Source organism: Marmota marmota, unplaced genomic scaffold, assembly GCF_001458135.2.
Source record: "Marmota marmota marmota unplaced genomic scaffold, marMar, whole genome shotgun sequence".
NCBI classification, from domain to species: Eukaryota; Metazoa; Chordata; class Mammalia; order Rodentia; family Sciuridae; genus Marmota; species Marmota marmota.
This window is the reverse complement of record NW_025999869.1, coordinates 19,708,552-19,723,677: the sequence shown is the minus strand read 5'-3', so window position 1 is coordinate 19,723,677 and position 15,126 is coordinate 19,708,552. Positions and strand designations below refer to the sequence as shown.

Here is a 15,126-nt window from a genome sequence, read left to right as displayed (position 1 = left end):
CTTCCTTTTATTGTTTATATATATATATATATATATATATATATATATATATATATATATATATATATAAAATATGTATTTTAATTTATACATATAAATTTATATACATATATTTTAAATTTAAATCTTAGGCAGACTTATTTCATGTGCTAGTAAAGGCTTTCTGAAATCCCAGGCCTACATTATCCTCCTACCTAAAAATACTCAAGAGAGCACAAATCCTCTCACTCAACGGCTCATGTGAAAGTCCAGGGAAATGCTGTCTGATCATACATCCATCCTGAAATGTTCTCAATATCCAAGCTGCTGGGACCCACTAATGAGACACCCCAAGTCATGGGTCTATCCCTGTCACTAACAAGACAGGACCATATGAATAACAACAACTCTAGCAGGTGGGGGTAGAACACTTCCCCAAAGGAAAAATATGCTAACCACAGAGAAAGTTACACGTGCTCATTATATTCCTCTAAGAGCACATACAAGAAAAATGCTTGATTGTTCCCTACTTCTGATTATTCAGGTGGATTCAGGAGTGACGTAGTTATACTCACTTCACTGCAAATTACAAACAACAAGGCACTGAGTCCCCTCACACATTCTGGCTTAGAGAGGGTTTTCCAGAATTAAAATGAAAATCTTGCTGCTTTCACTGGTGCATCACAATGGGAGGGTACTAGGATAAGGAGATGTGCGCCAGCACTGAGTATGTTTCCATAACAGATGGGAATTGCTTCTTCTTGAAATAGCTGCTGATGTAGGGATGTTAAGATTAGCGAGGGCAATGGCTTTCCATTTGTAGGAATGTGTATTATGGTAATCAACCAAGCAGAAGGAACTGTTAGTCATCCTTTCCCTGTTTAGAGGCAGAGATTTGCAAATCAAAGAGAACAATATCCATGTAGGATATATGTCTCTCTCTGTGTGTATTCCTCCCCTTCCTTGTATATGCAGACATTTATAGACAATGCAAAAAATGAGTCTATTTCTGACCAAAAAAGCAACATAATGTTTAAGAGCAAAGTTTGGGAACCATCCTGCCTGAGTTCAAATCTTGGCTCCATTGCTTAAGAGCTTCGTTGTCGTATGCAAAATATTGAACTTTCCTGTGTCTTATTTCTTCTCACCTGTTATTAATAATGACAACAATCATATTACAAGGCTGACTCAATTCTATGACCACTCAGCATGCTTAGAAAATCTTAGTTACACAATAAAGTTTCCAATCATTGTTGTTACTGAATTCCAGCCTCCTTTGTGATTTTATTCAAATCATTTTTCCTCTATGGACCATGGTTTCCACTCCTCAAGAACTCTCCTGAGTTCCCAGGGGTGAATATCCAACAGAATTTTCACATGCTCTGTCAGACTATTCAGGGAATTATTAGCATTTTGACTTTCTTCTATATTCATGTTAAACATGAGGCAAAACAACATTCTGAGTTTTTGGAACAACAGCTTCAATAAAACATAATAAAAGAGTCACTTTTACTGTACTTTTTGGTACCTTTTGGGAATCTAATGTATTGTAAGGTATTTTACACGTGTCCTGATTTTGCCACGACCTGGACATTGAAGCTATCCAAGCTTTTGAAATAAAAATTTTAAAGCCCCCCCAAAACAACAACAACAACAAAACATATTATTAACAAACAAGGAAGTTAAACTAATAGCAAATTATTTAGGTTAAAAAATTCCATGTATGCAATGATTTGGAAACAATGTCATTCTGTAAATGTGATTTTTTTTTTTTAAAGAAAAGGGAAAAAATCTGAACTTGGCCATTTTAACTACTTGAAATGAATTGCATCCATATCAAGTAATGTTTAGGAAATGAATGGAAAAATCATTTAAAGAAGGAGATAGAAAACACAAACCAAAATCTTAATATTTCTTAGTGAGGTAAATGTATCATCATACATTAATGGTTACTTTGAATTTCTGAAAAGAATGACACAAACTTACTCTGGTAAACTACTTACTCAGGGTCCAATAATTTAAAACACGGGAGATGAGAGTTTCCAGAAGTTAAATTTCTGGGTACATCACTGAGTTTGCTCCTATCGCTCTTCTCATAAAGATCATTTGGTGGATATGCATGGAAAGGCTCCCTTTTGAAATTCCCCATCTGTCACTGGATAAATTGGGTTCAGAGACAACAATTTGGATGCTGCAAATGGAATTTTAGTAGTACAGGTAGGTTAGGCAATAGAAGAAGGCAGTTCTCAGAAACTAAGGCCTATGTTTCAGGAAACCAGCTTCTTAGGGGAAGAACTGGGACAGAGACCTAGCAAAAGTGTGAGCTCAAAGCCTAATTATCCTCCAATGAAACACTTGCACTTCATAGATTTAGAGGTATCAGTTTCTCTTCAGTGACTGCTAATGCTTTTTAACTCAGGATGACAATACAGCTTAACAATTGTAGTCAAAAGAGGAGGACTAAGTAGAAAAAGAAAAATAGCTAATGAGTATGTGCATGACATAGACACGATTGTTCATAGCCTAAGCAAAAAGAAAAAGGAAATCCAGGGAGATTTCTTGCCTCCAATTGAACTTAGAGATTCCAGGAAGATAAAGCAGGAAGAATTTTAGAGGACATCTAATTCTATCCTTCATCTGTTGCATGAATCCCATTATGATATTCCCCCCAAAACAGTCTTTCATTTAGATTAGAATGTACTCAGTGGTATTTTCCAAGACAGTTTATTACAATATTATGCAATATGAACTGAGAAAGTTAATTTTTAGACACAGTATCAATTGATTTCCTTGTAGCTCCCATTCATTAATCCTAGATTGATCTTTTCAGACCTTTTCTGTAATTACCAATGTACATATACTCATTATTCAACAACTACTTATTGAGTTTCTTTCACATGTAAGATACTCTTTGAAAACCTGTATAGGAGATATTACAAATAAAGCAAACAAGTTCCTGCCCTCAAGCTTCTTATTGAGACCAAAGAGAAAGATACAATTAATTTCCACATGGATCAGTTTTATCATATAAGCTACAAAGTTCTCAGATGTAGCAAGATTTCATTATTTCAGTGGCTAGAAGAATCCCTTCTTTTTAGGATATTCAGGGACGGTTTGTTGCAGACAAGGGAATAAGAAGTAATACCACGGGGGATTTGACAGCATGGGTAGAAGCAAAAACAAAATTAAGAGCCTACAGGCTTTGATGCCCTTGAACTTTCAGCTTATGCACTAAGATGGAGAGCTCTGAAAGTATTCCACCTCTCCATATTTGCAGTTTTTGATGTATGGGCATGCCATGAACTTTCATATTATGATCCAGTAATGGATGGGCCTCAATTTGGCCACTTCTATGCAAACAAAGGGCAAGAGGTACTCACCTGAAAAAATGAATTATTTTATTTTCTACATGTGAACACACCACACATACACACAACATGTATATATGTACACATGTGTACATACATACATGGATGAATACAGAAAAAGACAATTCTAAATTAGCAAAGGGTGGGGGTTTCATCTTGTCTGCCAACTCTGGATGAACTAAAACCAAGTAGAAAAGCTTCAGATGGATAGAATTTGGGCAAGTGATATTTTGACCTTAACTAAGAGATGTCCAATTAGCCTAAAGGCCAATTCCAGGTGACAGAAATGCAGTGGTACCCACTTAAGGGGAACTGGGCAAGGCTCCAGGAGGGGGTCACATGTGCTCCTGATTCCAGGAAGAACCAGCCAGCCCTTTGGAGGAGGAGGGACTTGTATTTTTTAAAATGACAATTGTTATGTCTTTTGTATTTTCTGTAATTATTGCCTTTTTGTTCTCCCAGTATTAAAGTGCTTTTGAAAATGTCAGCCTGTCTCTGCTGAGCAAAGGGAAACAAGTTGTTTCAATTTATGCATTTTCAGTTTTTTAGGGGGAACAGAGTTCTCCATCTTAAGAGTTCAGTGTAGTGTCAGCCACAATGATCTCATGGACAAAAACCTTCAGCAAATGGATAAATTGGGGGAAACAACCTGAACACTTTAGACTAGCCACCACTATTCACATAGATCATTCTCTTCACTATATTTTCACATTATGAAAAAGTATTTGTGTGTGTGTATATATATATATATTTTTTTTCTTTTTCTTTTTGGTACCGAGGATTGAACTCAGGGGCACTTAACCACTGAACCACATCCCCAGCCCTTTAATTTTTTATTTTGAGACAGGTTCTGTCTAGGTTGCTGAGGATGGCTTTAAACGTCCTCCTGCCTCACTCTTCTGAGTAGCTAGGATTATAGGCATGTACTAGCATAACCCACAAGAGTCTACACTTTTAAAAAATATATTTTTAAATAAAACTTTTTATTAAAGAAAAAGCTCTTGTGCCTTGCAGAAAATAGAAAATGCAGGCAAGCATTAAGCAGAAAATCAAAATGAGCTATTATTTTATTACCTGACCATTGGTAACGTTCGAGTGTTTTCTTCTACATTTCTAAGTTTTATAAATGTATATATAATTTTGGCACAAAAGTTGAGTTAAACTGAATTTAGTAGTTTAATTCTTCCCTATTATTTATAAATTTTATATCTGTGGCAGAAATTTTTAGTGGCAGTACAGCTTTCTGCAATGCATTTAATCACCTCTCATTTGTTAGCATTTAACTTGGTTCCATTTTTATACATTTCATATGACATTGTGATAACTATGTTTTATTATCATTGGAGAGAAGGGAGGAGTGGGAAGAGGGTAATTTTATAACCTGAATTTTTTTTTCTGTTCCTTTAAACTTTTTATAATAGCTTCTGGGTCCTCTCTAAGCATACATTAGGAATGGACATGGTTTTTCTGTAAAGGGTCATTATATGGGATGGAGCTCAGTGGTAAGGAGCTTGTCCAGCATGTTCAAGGCCCTGGGTTCAATACTCAGTGCTGCAAATACACACACACACACACACACACACACACACATTTATATATGTTGCTACCCTTTGAGGCTTGGAGAATACTAAGGTGAAAAAGACACAAATTCTTAGAGAAAATTCTCACAGGAATCTATGCAACCAGTCATTTGTGATGGAGAACTTAGGATCATCTCCATTGTCAGGATCATAGAAGCACGATGGTAATGCCTAATAACACCTCCTGCTGCCTCAGTTGTACGAACCAGAAAACCTAAAATCCTAAAGGAAAGCAAAGTAATTGAGCAAAACATGGAAGGCAGAGAACTCAAGTACATTCCTTGCATCCAAAAAGTTGTGTTACTTTAACCAATATCTTTAACTTCTCTTAGCCTCTAATACATAGGACTATGTGAGAATTAGGTAGTCATCCCTGAGAAGAATTTGGTCCACTGCATGGAATCAGTGTGTAATATATGTGATCTGATTTACTTAGAGGAAAAGAGGCACCTTTATGCCCTTACATGGATAGATGCCTGCTTATTTAGGCAACATTCATTCACGGAACATTTTCTAATTATGGCATATAGAAAGAGCACGTGTGCTAGCACAATAAAGGAAAGAAAGAAGAACATAAATTAGGCAGCAGAAATGGAGTCCAGAGCTCTGAAGTCCTATATAACGATGTCCTGCCTTAGTCTTCACACATTCACAGGTACTTTTCACACACTGTACCTGACCCTGCACCTCTCCACACCTCAGTTGTGTCAGCATACAAGATCTCAGATCTTTCCGGGAGCTGGTAGTGGTAGCATGTACCATGGTCCTGGTCTTAAATCCCTGGTGACATCCTGATACCACCAGACCTCATAACTACAAGGCTCCTGTGATACCGTCTACTGTCTAACCCCAACATGATAGTTGTGCTTCCTCAGGAGCTGCTAGAAAGGGCAGGTGACACAGCCCAAAAATATGGGAGAGTTCATGTCTGTTATGATAAGGACTTGAGGTATCCCCCGAAAGCTCAGGCGTGAGTCAGTGCAGGAATGTTCAGAGATAAAATTACTAGATGATGCAAGCTTTAATCTAATTAGTAGATCCAGCCATTTGATGGAGTAATAATTTGAACGAATTAATGGATGGTCACCATAGGCAGGTAGGGTGTGGCTGGAGGAAGAGGTCACTGGGGGTGTGCCCTTGGAGATGATATTTTCCCTGGCTCCTTGCACTCTGCTTTCTGGTTGCCATGTTCTGAGCTGATTGTCACTGCTATGCCCTCCTGCCATGAAGTTCTGCCTCACCTTGGGCCCAGAGCTGTGGAGTCAGCCAGCTATAGACTGAGTCTCTGAAATGCTGAGCCAAAATAAAATTTTCCTCTGCTTTTTCTTGTTGGGTATATTGGTTACAATGATGCAAAGCTGACTAATACAATGTCCTAAGGTGTTGCTTCCTACCATTGAGAAATAGGAGGCCAATGGGAAGCCAGGAGATGCATTTGCTCATTCTTCTTCCATATCTCAGGCTATTCTGAGGCCCCAAGTCATGTTTTTCCCCACCCTCAGTAAGAAGCACATAAGTCCAGGTTATCGCATAAACTGGTCCTTGGGCTGTACTGTTGAGAGAACCCAGGATAAAACACCCATAGTATCTCATTTAACCAATATGAACAGAATCCTGTGAGATAGGTGCTCTCTCATTTTTGTAAACTAGAAATGAAGTCTTGCTCTTGAAGTGAAGTGATCTGCACAAACAAGTCAAAGATAGCCCTGGCCACTCGATTCTTAATGAGAGAATGGAGACTTAGAAATAATTTAACATCTTTAACATTTGCTTCATAGCCTCCAGACTGAAAGTTCTCTGGTTCCTTTCTCTCAATGTCACTCAGAGCCCAAGCCTACTCACTTAGAATTCACGGAAAAAGATCTAGATCTGAAGCTCTGTGTCATCTCTCCTGAGGTCCGTCTGCTTTCTAACCCAAGTATCCATCTATCCTAAGTTATCTAAGTTACCTTCTAGAGATGCTAAGTTATCTTCTAGAGAGATTCTTCCACTGTCATTTGGAGCCTTTCCATGTGCAACTGGAGGAGCGGGAGTATATTTCAGAGGTCAGAGCCTGATTTAGGACCAAGATACAATGAGTAGGGGTTTGCATAACACCTAAACCGAGTGACTTCTCAAACTTCAGTTTTCTTTCCTATAAAGTGGACATGATCATTGTTGTGGACTCTGTTGGTGCTCTGCCCATGTGTTCTCAGCTCTGGCCAGAGGTTCCTGGGCACCCCTGCTCTTTCCTGTATCTCCCCACAAGACACTGTTCTCAGGTGAGGGCAGCACACCTGGCCTAAGGGCAAAACACACTGAAAGGGCCAAGAGGGAATGACTCAGATGGACCCTCAGCCAGTGGGGTGAGGAGCTGGAAGGTGAGTAACTCTTATTCTAACAAAGAAAACCAGGAACTGTACCACCAGATGCCAGGGAGCCAGGACTGCTTTGTTCACTACTGGCACACAGCAGGTTTTAAGGTGAGTATTTGGTGAAGATTGAATGAATGAATTTGACCTTAGTTACTGATGCTCATGAAGAATTTACACCATGATATTTGACAAATTAAAGTGCTCTATAGATGTCTGGGGTCCATCCCCTCTTTTTTGTCTATCCCCTCTCTTCTGGGTGATTTCCTGCTAGATTTAGAACACCTAAATATGTCCCAGGGCCCTGGGGACATTTCTTGCTCTGTGTCCAGCCTCCATCTCTCCCTAACAAACCCAACCTCCAAGTTTTTTAAATACTCATCACTGTCACTTTTCTGCTTTGAATTGCATTGCTGTCTGCACTCACCTTTTAAAGTAATAGCATCAATTAACAGCTACAGAAAAAAGCAGTTACATTGGTGCCAATCAATGCCTTATGGAGTTTCCGTGGTTTTAAAAAAAAAAATCCATTAGATTCCTGACTTGTTTTCTCCTCTCTTCCTCCAAGAGTTGTAGCCAAGTGGGTGGCTCATTATATACTGTAGTGGCGGGGCGGGGGAAGAAGGGAAAGGACTTTCCTTTAGTAGAAGTTAAAGAATTTTTATCAAGTATTTGGAAGAAATGGAGAATTCAGTTTCATGCCGTGGCTACCCAGCGATGTCTATAAGAGGTCAAAATGACAGCCATTGTAAGAGGACCATGGTCTGCTGAAAAATAATTCTACCCTTCAGAGCTTGCACCTGCCATTACTCAGCCTTGAAAGCAGCATTTTCAATAATTAAACAAATCCCTCCCAGAAGGCTGTAGATCTTACAGGTTGTTGTGTGTTTTCCACCTAAGAAATTCAGAGATCTGGCACCTGGTCCTCTCAGCTTACATGAGTCACCTGAGACAGAGCGATTGCTGCTTGCTCAAGATCACCCAGCATGTCAGAAGCAGAGCTGAAACCAGATTCCTGATCTAATTCTTCCCAACGTTTCTTTGCATTCTTCTTCCTTAGCTCTTATCAGCAGGACAAAATAATTACAAAAGAAATATATGCATGTATGCGAATATTCATGTTTTCTTATGCAGGGTTTATGTTCATGTATGTCAGGTTTCTTAGGAAGCTGGGTTCATAAAGGATCCACTGCACCTTTTCCCTAACCTTGAACATGCATTTCCTTATATTTCAGTTCCCATAAATCTATTGAATGTGGATCTTCTACTAGTTATGCATTTTTCTATGTTCATTTATTTTTAATCAAGAGAGAAGTTAAGCAAATTTAATTACTAGTGTGTCTTAAATGTGGTCCTAGTAATTTGGGCAATAATGACTTGGTGGCTTAAGCTTTTATTGTCCACTTTAGTTTTTTGATAGTTTACATAATTTATCACGATGCATTCCCTACATCTAAGATGTATAGGATAATCAGTAGATGTTTATAGGATAGATGAATGGATAGATGGGAAAATGAGGATGGAATGAATCAATTACAGGGTTGACTTTTCATACTGAAATAATGATATGGGCATAATCAAGCAGAAAAATCTCAGTAATTTGGGGCTGTGGTTGTAGATCAGTGCTAGAATGCTTGCCTAGTATGTGTGAGGCAATGGATTTGATCTGGAGTACCACATAAAAATAAGTAAATGAAATAAAGGTATTAAAATATACAATAACATTTAAAAAAAGAAAAATCTTAGTAATTTATTTATTCAAATACCAGAATCTTAGGCCTGCATGGTAGTATTCTATGTATATAATTCATTTGTTAATTCTTTTTTATTCTACAATTTTTTTTATTTCACAAATTTCAGTCATCTTCTTTTAGGTGATATCCTCCAAAAGATCACATGTGAGCAATGTAAAAAAGCTTAGAGGTGAAATTATTGGGTTATGAAGACTTAATTTAATCAGTGCATTGGTCCACATAGAGATTAACTGGTAACTGCAGGCGGGCAGGGTGTGGCTAGAGAAGTTGGGTTAATGGGGGTATCCCTTAAATATATATTATAAATATTATTTATAAATATTAAATACAACAGAATAAATTGATAGACACGGTTATATATATATATATATATATACACACACACACACACACAAACACACAGGAATATATATATACAGGACTGTGTCTATCTATCTATCTATCTTCCTCTGTTTCCTAGTACCCATATGCTGAGCTGCTTTCTTCTATCATACTCTTCCACCATGATGTTCTGCCTCACCTGGGCCCAGTCCGATGGAGTTGTTCATCTATAGACTGAGATCTCTGAAACCATGAGCCCCAAAATAAACTTTTCCTCCTATAATTGTTCTTGTCACAAAAACAGAAATTGGTACCAATAAGTAGGGTCCTTCTTGTGCCTAACCTGACCATGTAGTTCAGAAGATTTTGGAGTTTTTTCAAATTTGTGCTAGAAATTTCAAAAAGTTTAGAGATATAAGCTAAAAAAAAGCCTTTTGAATATTGTAAGTAGAGCTTAATTTACTCTGGGAGAAGCTCAAATGACCAGAATGCCTCTAGGAATATGAACAGTAAAAACTGGGCTCATAAGGGTTTGCAGGAGAAGGACTCTATTGAAAACTGCCTCAAACGTCACTCATGTTTTTTTGTTGTTGTTGTTGTTTGTTTGTTTGTTTTTTCTGGCTAAGAAGTTGTCTACGTTTTTCTTTTTTTGCCCATGTCCTGAGATTTTATGTGAGGCTGTATTTAAAGGTGATGGACTTCTTAATCTGATGAATGAAATTTCTGGGAAGCATAGTATTCAGATGGAGGCATGGATATTGTGGGCAGCTCTTAGCCAAGTTTATTATGATAATCAGGAGCAAAGGCAAAGCAGAAAGACTTGAAAAACTTGAAGTTTGTCGAGAAAACTGTAAGTAAAACTGGGGCTAAGGAATTTGTTGTTGTTAAAGACATTACAGTCACTAAAGAAATGCTCAATACTTTAATCAGAATCAATAGAAAAGATGACTTGAGGGCATCTCTGGAATTGGCAAGACCACACCCATCTCAGGCTCAAAAGTGCAAAAGTAGAAATTTCTTTGAGAAGATATCATGGAGCACCCTTCTTGCCCGGGGGGCCTAGGGAATCATTTAACCATGCTCAGCCACCCAGCACTCAGTGGCTGCAATAGGCAGGGTCCCAGCTTGACTACTGTTCAAGATGTCTGCAGACTTGGGAGCAACCACACAGTGCTAATTCTGCAGCATGCAGAATTCTGGAGTTAGAGGGTCATAAGGGCTTCCACCAAGAATTTAAAGGAAGGCCAAGCAAAGTGCACCAGGGTGAGAGTCCCTGCGGTCAGCTACTGAGGGGGTGATACACAGAGATATGAAAAAGAAGAGCCAAAGTTGCATTGGAGACATCTGAGATTAAGAGGTGCCAGTAATGTGGGATGTCTGTTGAGGAAAGCTGCAGAAATCAATCAGGGACAGCCAAGAGAGAGGCCATGTGAACTGCAACCAACAAGGTCACGGGGCAGAGCTGCACAAGCCTTTGGAAAGAACATTATGATGCCATGTGGCATAGACGCTGGACATGGAGCTACAGAACTTGTTTTCTTAGCTGGGTTTTGATCTTGCTTTAGTCCCACCCCTTCTTCCTATGCCTCTATTTCTTCCTTTCAAACTAAATGCATACTCTGTATCTTCACATATTGAATACATGTAACTTGCTTTTGATTTTTTTACAGGCTTCTCACATTAAGAGTTTGCCTTGAGACTCAGAGGAAACTTTGGATTTGGACTTTTGGAAACTCTTGGAACTTTAAGGACTATGGGGACTCATGAAAATAGAGGAAATATATTTTGTATTGTTAGAAAAGCATGATCTTTCGGGGCCCAGGGACAGAATATTATTGTTTAGATATTAGATGTGCCCAAAAAGATAATGTGTGAGACAGTGCAGGAATATGATAGCCTTAACATAATCAGAGTGTATTAATTGGCCTATAGGGATTAACTGGATAGTTACTGAAGGCACCTAGTATGTACTGGAGAAGTTGGGACAATGGGGATGTTCCCTCTCTGGTTCCTGATGGCCATATCCTGAGCTTCTTTCTTCTACCACATTCTCCCACCATGATATTCAGCCTCATCTCTGGCCAGAGCAATGGAGTCAGCCCTCTATGAACTGAGACCTCTGAAACTGTGAGCCTCAAAGTCAATTTCTCCTCTTCTAATTGTTCTTGTCAGGTCTTCTGGTGATAGTGTCAAAACAGTTGACCAAAACAAATTCTCTTTCATTCACTTACTTAATAAATTAGCTTAGTGAACATTTATTGAGCAAAAACTATGTGACATTCCTTCACCAAATTAGCTTAATTTCTAAATTGTTCACTTTCTAATGAAACACTTAAATTTGCTGGAAAAGAAAATAGCTTAATCAGATTTCTTGGTCTTCACATTGTCATATATTAGTAAACCAATGTATATCAATCAAGATACTAGTCAATGTCTATCATTGCTATTATTTACAAAACAATTAAATAAAAGCATAGATATCATGGACCAAGAATTTATCAAGGAGCATAATCAAAAACCATAGATATTGTGGACCAAGATCTTATCTTATCATGGAGCAAAAGTTAGCACAGGCTTATTAAGCAAAAGAGTTGAATCATTATATAAACTTCCATTGCTGATATTCTAACCTTGATGGAACAATTCCCCACAAGAGGTACTGGCTATTAATGTCAGTAATGACTTTAAAAGACTAATAAAACATGTTGATCCTTTTCTAAAAAAAATCTATATGTATATGAAAAACTCAATGTTGCTTACAATTTTAGGGAGTCAATATTTCCTCTCTGTCCTACTCATTAACCCTAGATCAAACAAATCTGATCTAGAAAGATTCATCAATTTGGTAAAAGGCTGAAATAGTTGACCTTTTAGTTCCTCAGAGGTGAGAGAATTCGTAACTCACCATAACACATTTCCTCTATCTGAGTTTGATTTCCTCCAAATTCAAATTAATGTCTCTAAAATTGGGATGAGTTTCTCAATCAATATGTACATTTAATACAGTGAGGCTATTTTTTGCTTGTTTCCTAAAGAGCTTTTATTAAATCCATGGAGCAGTTTCACAATCAATAGCATCTTCAAGGCAACAGAACACAGTACAGCATTTATTGGATATGTCTGGCATTGCTAAAATTGAAAGCACAAACAAAATGTCTGACTTTGGAGAGTTTGCAATCAAGCAAATATCTAGAGCAATGTTTATGAAATAGACTAATTCCTAAAGCACAACCCTAAGATATCAGTGTAATTCAGAGAGAAAAGAAAAAGTGCTAGAGATAAAGCAAGAGGCTGGGTGTGGCGGATGGGGCATGTCAAAAACATTCTAAAATATTCATCTGAATGGTGTGGCTATGAGATTGAGAAATATTGATATTTAAATCCACCAGTGATTTATATTTTAGCTGTTATAGGTAAGGGATTCAAAATATCACTGATCTTATAAAAATGATGGAACGAGGAAAGCTGTCAAACATCTCTTCTGCATTCTGTAGTGAATCTAGAATTTGTTCTTCAGGCTGCTCTCCCCTTCATTTGGAGAGACCACTTTGGGAAAGTCATTAATTTACAGATACTTAAGGCAAATATATACTCACTGGTCTCATAAAACCCTGAGAAATATAACATATTCCAATTACTTCAGGGGAAGCAGTCTGAGTATTTAAAAATTTGCTCATCCATGGGGGGCAGAGTTGCTTCACTGAAAACGTTATTGTATTTTTACTGAGTGCCACATTCTTCACTTCCCAACTCCTCACTCCATCTCCTGAAAAACGGAGGGACACTGAGTCTAGAATCAAAGCAGAGAGTGCCAGGATAGGGGCTCTAATTGATGGAGCCAGCCAGCATCATTCAGCAGGGCTATGGACTTGGGCTCATAGAAGAGAGGTGACTTCGGTGTGCACCACAGTAATTAGATTTTATAGCAATTATTTTTAGCATTCAGCTCATTTCTCCCCGATCTCTGTAATAGATAATTTCCTTGCCCCTTGCTTCTCATAAAATTCTGTTAATACTATAATCTGACATTAGCACTTGCAAACTACTAGGAGGCATGTGTCCTTGCCTAGATCTTAGGTAGAACACAGAGTGACAGCAGTAAGAAGAAATGCTTTCTTATTGCTGCTGTTGTTGTTACTGGGTATTGAACCCGGGGGCACTGTACCACTGAGCTACTTCCTCAGTCCTATCTATCTATCTATCTATCTATCTATCTATCTATCTATCTATCTATCTACTTACTTATTTATTTATTTGTCATTAGGGATTTAACATAGGGGTTCTTTACCACTGATCTACATTATGTAAACATTTCTTTTATTTTGAGACAGGTTCTCACTAAGTTCCCGAATGCCTCAATAAGTTACTGAGGCTGTCCTCAAACTGTGATCCTCATGTCTCAGTCTCCTGGGTCACTGGACTTCCAGGTGTGTGTCATTGTGTCTAGCTCTGAAAACACAAGTCACAAGAAGAAACTGATGGAGAAGCCAAGAGAAGTTTCATGGAGAAATCAAGAAAAGTAGAAGATGAGCAGCAACCAGTCACACTTCTGAAAGAGCCCCAGAGGGGCAAAAGGAGAGAATGGACTTTTCACATGTGTGAAGAATAGGGTTCACTTGATGTTAGTGCATTAGTGAGGGAAACATGATTCTCTGCAGGCCTCTGAGCTTGGAGACTGTAAATATGTATGAGCTTTTGGCTGAAGCAATAGTCCTTAGGGTCTCCTCTACGTGCTCTCTACCCCCCTCTAATTATTATGGACCAGATATTGAAAATGGGAGGAACTGTCAGTAAGTGATGATCTGGAAAGAAGAGGAAGTTATACTGAAAATAAGATTTTCTCTAAATCCACATTTTAAGTATACTAAGGAAAACATTTTGGAATATCAGTGACACGTTTGGTAATGGAGTAAATGTAATTAGCCTTTAAGACTTGCTTTATTATGCTCCTTGAATATCTTTGGTTTTTGGTTCCGAGGCTCTCCCAGCAAGTCAACAGATGATGCTCCTGCCCCAGGGAGCTCTCTTTGAGGAAGTTTGCAAAGCCCTGGGCACTTGGCTAATTAATTGCTATTTATCTTTTTAGACTTCTACCACATTTGTACATGTCAAGCATTAAAAGTAAAATTGCTCCTAAGAATTTGTATGTGAATATATGTACACATGCACATACCCGTGAACCCACACACACTTACACACACAAGTGAATGAACAGGGATGTTCATCTCAGCAGCTCAAGTTTATGTACAACAATAAAACCTAAAAACATCCTACTATCTACTGTATGTAACTCTTTTATTGAATTACAATGCATCTGTATTTTAAAAGGAATGTAGCCACTAAAAATTATATTGCATCAAAGTGCTCAAAGGCACTATCATTATGATGATGATAATTTTGAATAGTGTTTATTTTCTTCTTGTTTTTTTTCATTTTGGGGTGATCTAATTTTATGTTTTCTAAAATAGCAATGCTTAACTTCTGTAGCAAGCAAAATAATAAATGTCATTAAAGGCAGATGGAAACGAAAAATTGTGATGATGGTAAAAACAATTCTGTATTATTAAATAAAAGAGGAGGCTATAAAGGAGAGTTTGCTGGACAAGGTCAACTAAAAGGTAGATAGGCCAGGTGTGATTGTACATGCTTGTAATCCCAGAAACTCAGGAGGCTGAAGCAGGAAGATTGAGAGTTTAAAGCCAGCCTCAGCAACTTAGAGAGACCTTAAACAACTTAGCACGACCCTGTCTCTAAATTAAATATATATATATAT

The 15,126-nt window shown here is 37.9% G+C and overlaps 1 long non-coding RNA gene across 1 annotated transcript in view; it reads left to right on the top strand.

Annotated features, from left to right (window-relative positions):
• LOC125620225 overlaps window positions 1–4,085 on the top strand; it is a 13,583-nt gene extending 9,498 nt beyond the window's left edge. Inside the window, exon 3 of the long non-coding RNA XR_007351832.1 lies at window positions 4,070–4,085. This is a non-coding gene — a long non-coding RNA (uncharacterized LOC125620225). The remainder of the gene's footprint in view (window positions 1–4,069) is intronic.
• Window positions 4,086–15,126: the final 11,041 nt, after the last annotated feature.